Here is a 6407-nt window from a genome sequence, read left to right on the forward strand (position 1 = left end):
CCATGCTGGTCATTTATGAACATTTGAACATCTTGGCCATGTTCTGTTATAATCTCCACCTGGCACAGCCAGAAGAGGACTGGCCACCCCTCATAGCCTGGTTCCTCTCTAGGTTTCTTCCTAGGTTTTGGCCTTTCTAGGGASTTTTTCCTAGCCACCGTGCTTCTACACCTGCATTGCTTGCTGTTTGGGGTTTTAGGCTGGGTTTCTGTACAGCACTTTGAGATATCAGCTGATGTACGAAGGGCTATATAAATCAATTTGATTTGATTTGAATTTAAATAAATMAGGCCCTAGACTATGGATTTCACTGAGAATACAGATATGCATATGTTGGTATGGGTCAGAAAACCAGTKCGTATCTGGTGCGTCCACCAATTTGCCTCATGCCGCGCGTTTTCAGGCTGATTGTGGCCTGTGGAATGTTGTCCCACTCCTCTTCAATGGCTGTGCGAAGTTCCTGGATATTGGCGGGAACTGGAACATGCTGTTGTACACGTCGATTGTGAGCATCCCAAACATGCTCAATGGGTGACATCTGGTCAGTATGCAGGCCATGGAAGAACTAGGACATTTTCAGCTTCCAGAAATTATGTACAGAACCTTGCGACATGGGGCTGTGCATTATCATGCTGAAAACATGAGGTGATGGCGTTGGATGAATGGAAGGACAAAGGGCCTAGGGATCTTGTCGCGGTATCTCTATCAGTGGAGGCTGCTGAGGGGAGAAAGCTCATAATAATGTAATGAAACAGCAGGGAGCAGGTCTCAAACCCTCGACCTTCTAGCCCGAGGTCCGGCGCGCTATCGACTGTGCCGCAAAAGCATGCTCCAACGGCAGAGTCGATTTCCGCGCTCATAAACCCATGGTCGTTACAATAATTAGCGGAACTTAAAAAATGAAATGGCATCAAACACCTGGAAACCATGTGTTTGGTGTATTCGATACCGTTCCACCGATTCCGCTCCAGTCATTACCACGAGCACGTTCTCCCCAATTAAGATGCCACCAACCTCCTGTGCTGTGCATTCAAATTGCTATCGATAAAATGCAATTGTGTTCGTTATCCGTAGCTTATGACTGCCCATACCATAACCCCACTGCCACCACGGGGCACTCTTCACAACAACAAACCGCTCACCCACACAACGCCATACACGCTGTCTGCCTGGTACAGTTGAAACTGGGATTAATCCGTGAAGAGGACACTTCTCCAGCATGCCAGTGGCCATCAAAGGTGAACATTTGCCCACTGAAGTCGGTGACGACGCCAAACTGCAGTCAGGTCAAGACCCTGGTGAGGACAACGAGCACGCAGACGAGCTTACCTGAGAAGGTTTCTGACAGTTTGTGCAGAAATACTTTGGTTGTGCAAACCCACAGTTCCATCAATGTCCGGGTGGCTGGTCTCAGACGATCCCGCAGGTGAAGAAGCCGGATGTGGAGGTCCTGGGCTGGCGCGTGGTTACCCGTGGTCTGCGGTTGTGAGGCCGGTTGGACGTACAGTTTAACTACCAATAAAGGGCAGACACTGTAATGATCATGACTCCTCAGTAGGTGGCAGCAGTCAGACGTGGGCTATGTCAGGGCAATGCTGATCATTCAGATAGAAATGTATTGTGTAGAATGCAGAATAGGGAGTCATGTCTCAGCGCTATTTATTGAGTTTCTATCTGCAAAGTTCTGCACGTTTCACCTCTTTGATACACCCTAGTTGTGTGTAAGGTGTGCCATGCATGCTCAGAAGGCCTAATGTTTTCTATGTAATAACCATAGCTATGGTAATAACATCAGTGTCATCCAGATAAAATATTCGATTGGCTGATGATATTGAGGAAGTCACCTGACACCTTCAGCAGCACTGTTTGGAGTACAACACAAGAATCGGAACATTACTGATAACCCTCACTGGACAAGTGTACTTAGGATGGGGTGCAGAGTGTTCCTGGCTTTTATACTGGGTGTTTGTCTACTGTCACACTGCCAAAGTAAGTACACGTTCACTCTTTTCATATGAGAGAGAGAGAGGAATGTGAAGAGAGAAAGGAAGCAGACTGGGAATTATTTTCCTTGCAAGAATCACTTTAGCAGTGCTAACCCATACTGTGTTCCGGTATTCTATTCCGTAAACCCATAGATGCAGACAGCTGCTTTATATCAGTTCCCATTGTTATTAAAACAACATTTTACTGAAAGGCGTAACCAAATGAATTATATTGCATTCAACATCTCTCYTACTTTTTGGCAAAGCATGCTACTAGACAGCAAGATGTGTCATTTTCCATCTCAACTTCTGTTATTGAACACAGGCAAACATTTGCTGCGGTTTTTGACCTTCTGCCAAAAAAACATCCCTAGCGACGAAGAGTATGACGTGGAGTTTGATGGAGATGAGCTCTTCTACGTTGACCCCATTACCTACCGGGTAGAGCGGCGTCTGTCAGAGTTCGCCCAGCAGTGGACCCCTGACCCAGGACTGCCTCACGAAGTGTACGTTTCCCTCGGAACCTGCCAGTACAACATCCCCCGCTGCATTGTGGGAGAAAAGAGCCCGCCAGAGGCAATAGGTGAGTGCTGTTTCTGCAAAGTCACACCCCAGCTAGCACATCATTATCTGAGAACCATTTCTGAGAATGTTTCTTAGAGCTTGGTGAGAGCGTGGTTGTCCTATGGTTATTTTGCGTACAACCTTACCACAACTTTCTGGGAATGATGCAGGGTAGTTGCTTGGCTTTGGAACATTCTCAGCACATTTAAGGAACTTGACAAAGTGGTTTGATATTGGGAATGTTCTCAAATAGTTCAGAGAAGGTTAAGAAACAACATTTGTCTYTGGGGATTTCAGTACTTCAGCATAAKYTTTTCTCATGGTTCTATTTTGTGATGTTCTCATTGTACAGAGAATGTTAAAAAGACATTCCATAAAAACCACAAGAAAATGTTTAACGTTCTAATAATGTTATTTAGAAACATATACATTCTGTTCTCACGTCAATAAAARGCTCTATCGTCTATCTTGTTAAGTGTGTTCAGGTGTTATGGCCATGCCCATTAATTGGCCACACCTGATCTTAATGAGTACTTGTTTTCTTTGAAATGGGGTCTGTTTGAATAGACTAAAATGAACCGCTTTGTATGCATTAAAATGCTATCTCCATCCTGGTGGCGCAGTGGACTAAGGTGTCTTATATAACAAATTGGTTTGGTGCGTTTTTTCCGAACTCTGGTGCATTTAGCCCCTTAGTTCAGTTCGTTTGGACTGGTGTGAACACTATCCCTACATGTACATATTACCTCAATTAGCCTGACTAACCGGTGCCCCCGCACATTGACTCTGTACTGGTACCACCTGTATATAGGCTCGCTACTGTTCTTTTCACTGTTATTTTACAGTTTTTTTCCCTTATCTATTGTTTACCTAATACTTTCTCTTTTTTTTTTTTTACTTAAAAGCCCTAACCAACAGTGCAATTTTTAAGTAAGCATTTCACTACACCTGTTGTATTCGGCACACTGACAACTAAACTTTGATTTGATTCTATCCGCACTCGGGAGCGCACAAAACAATGGACAAAAAAGGGTGCAGGTTATTGGTTATTTGATGAAATTCATGCAGCATAATAACGAATTGACACTCTCCTCGAGTGGTAGAGTGATCATCAGTTTGCGGGTCACCGAGGTGAGAGGACGAAGAAGTGCCCAAATTAGAATCTCCCCCCCCCCCCCCAACAGAGGTGCCCACCTCCCACATATACTCCCAGAGAGAGGTGGAGCTGGGGGTCCCCAACACACTCATCTGCCGGGTCAGTGATTTCCACCCAACACCCGTGGATGTGACTTGGACCAGGAACGAGCAGCCGGTGGGAGAGAGGACCATCATTCAGACCCAGTACTACTCCAATAAAGACTTCAGCTTCAGGATCTTCTCCTACCTGAGCATCACACCTCAGGAGGGGGACATCTACTCCTGTAGTGTGGGTCATGTCAGCCTGCAGGAACCCCTCACCAGGATCTGGGGTGAGTCACTGCTGGTGTGACCTTATACTGTAGGGTACGACGCAGAGAAAGGTGGGATGTTYTTGATACTGTATTAGGGACACTAACAAATTAATTGTTTTTTCACTATATGTGTCCACAGAGGTTGAAGTGCACACGGACCACCAGACTGTAGAGACAGCAGTGTGTGTTGGAGGTGTGACTCTAGGAGTGGTGGGAGTAGCAACAGGAGTCTGGTTTATCAAAAAAGCCAAGAGGTCTGGTTGGGCCTTAAGAACATAGGCAACAATCAGCTATCAGCTATACAGCAAGGGCTCCATGCAACAATACCAAGGACAATTATCATATTCAGCAACCTACAACTATGCTGGCGACCAATATAATGCAGTTCACTATTTCCTATATTTTATTCATAATCTTAATAAAATACTCCTTAATTGTRTTTCAGATTGGGACATATTATTTTTTTGCTTTGGTAATGTAGGCACTACACATTTATTCAATGTCACATTTCTGTATTACATGAAAATAAGAAATACTTGTTACTGTATTCTTTGTGGGTGTTTTCTTCCCTTGGGTGTACTTCTCAGTTTGTAAACCTGCAACATGGTTAGCCCTGGCTATTATACTTTTGTATAAAAGGAAGTGGTTGGTTACTGTTGCACAAAGATAATGCAGTGACTCAGGGCAACCATATGAGGAAAATMATATTTTGCCAACACACCACCCAAACCAGAAATATCTCATTCTGTCCATGTGAGGGCTGATATTAACTTCAACTCATTCCACAGATTATCACTTACCGTACAAAACGTATTTAAAAAATGCCATTTGTTTTGTCAGGTGTGGCAAGGGAAAACAACTATTTTCACTCAATATCAGAAACAGTTTACAGCAGTACAGCAAGGTGGAGCTTAATCTTGTTCGTCACACAGTGGGATGTACCTGTCAATGATAGCTGCTTCAACTGGTAGACTTCAGTGTAGTTATTTGTCTCTGTCTGGGTGACTGGATACTCCATGGCTCTCTGCTGGGTCTATTGGGTGGCTGGACTCGAAATTGTTTCGGGCCGGGGACTTTCATCAGACAGACAACTTAATTTCTACGTCATCCTATGTCCCAGTGCCTCCCAGTGTCTCCCAGTGTCAAAGTCCGCCTGACCAAGCCCTCTCGCTACGGGGAGCTGTCCATGCTGGAGTGCAGCGTTCTAGGCTTCTACCCTCAGGAGGTGAGGGTGAGCTGGCTGGGAGACGGGCTGGAGACCACCACAGCCGTGACCTCCACAGACACACTGGCTAACGGGGACTGGAGCTCCATCGCATAGCTGATCCGATGCGATGGAGGATGGACGTGTGATGAAGGACTCTCTCCTCCYTCGTGGGGAGAGGGGTGGTCGCTGCTCCTGCTGACTCCATTAGAGAGGTGCGGGCTTCTGTTACGATCGATGAGGAAAATGGGTAAGGAGTCAGGCGCAGAGAGCAAAGGATACGGGGAACAAAACCACACTTTAATGTCCAACCAGAAAATACAACTGGTAACGTCAAAACATATGACGTAAAATCCACTTCACTATAGTACACACTGGCAATAATCCGGACAGTGGAAAAAAAAACATCAAAACACGAAACTCCTCATACAAAACAGAATGACAAGCCCGCACAAACAGAAGCGGGCTAAACTAACTTAAATAACACACCCTAACAACCAAACAATGAACAGGTGAAAACAATTAGACAAAACCAAACGAAAAGGGAAAAAGGGATCGGTGGCAGCTAGTAGACCGGCGACGACGACCGCCGAGCGCCACCCGAACAGGAAGGGGAGCCACCTTCGGTAATGTTCGTTACATCTATTGTATTTTCGATTTCAAGAAGTTTCATAATGTAGACATATTTTACTGTTTCAGGTCAGGCTTTAGGCGTGTGCATAGATAAGGTAAGGCATTTTTCTATATTGTGTTTGACATATTTTGCKAAAAAATTWACATTTTTATACAGTGTGTGAAAATGAGGTAAGGCAATAAATAGGCCGTAGTGACGAAGTAATTACAATTTAGCAATTGAACACTGGAGTGATAGATGTGCAGAAGATGAATGTGCACGTAGAGATACTGGGGTGCAAAGGAGCAAAAAAATAAATAACAATATGGGGATGAGGTAGTTGGATGGGCTATTTACAGATGGGCATGTACAGGTGCCATGATCTGTGAGCTGTTCTGATAAACCTCCAGGTAAACGCTGCACTACCCAGAGTCATGTGTATCCTTTGTCCCAGGAGGAGACGTTGGCTATGGAGACATATGTCACGGAAGCTCTGCGACAGGGATTCATTCGGCCCTCCATGTCAACCCGTCTCCTCGAGTTTCTTTTTTGTGAAGAAAAAGGATTGGTGGTTTTGCGTCCGTGTAATT

Source organism: Salvelinus sp. IW2-2015, linkage group LG35, assembly GCF_002910315.2.
Source record: "Salvelinus sp. IW2-2015 linkage group LG35, ASM291031v2, whole genome shotgun sequence".
Classification (NCBI taxonomy): Eukaryota; Metazoa; Chordata; class Actinopteri; order Salmoniformes; family Salmonidae; genus Salvelinus; species Salvelinus sp. IW2-2015.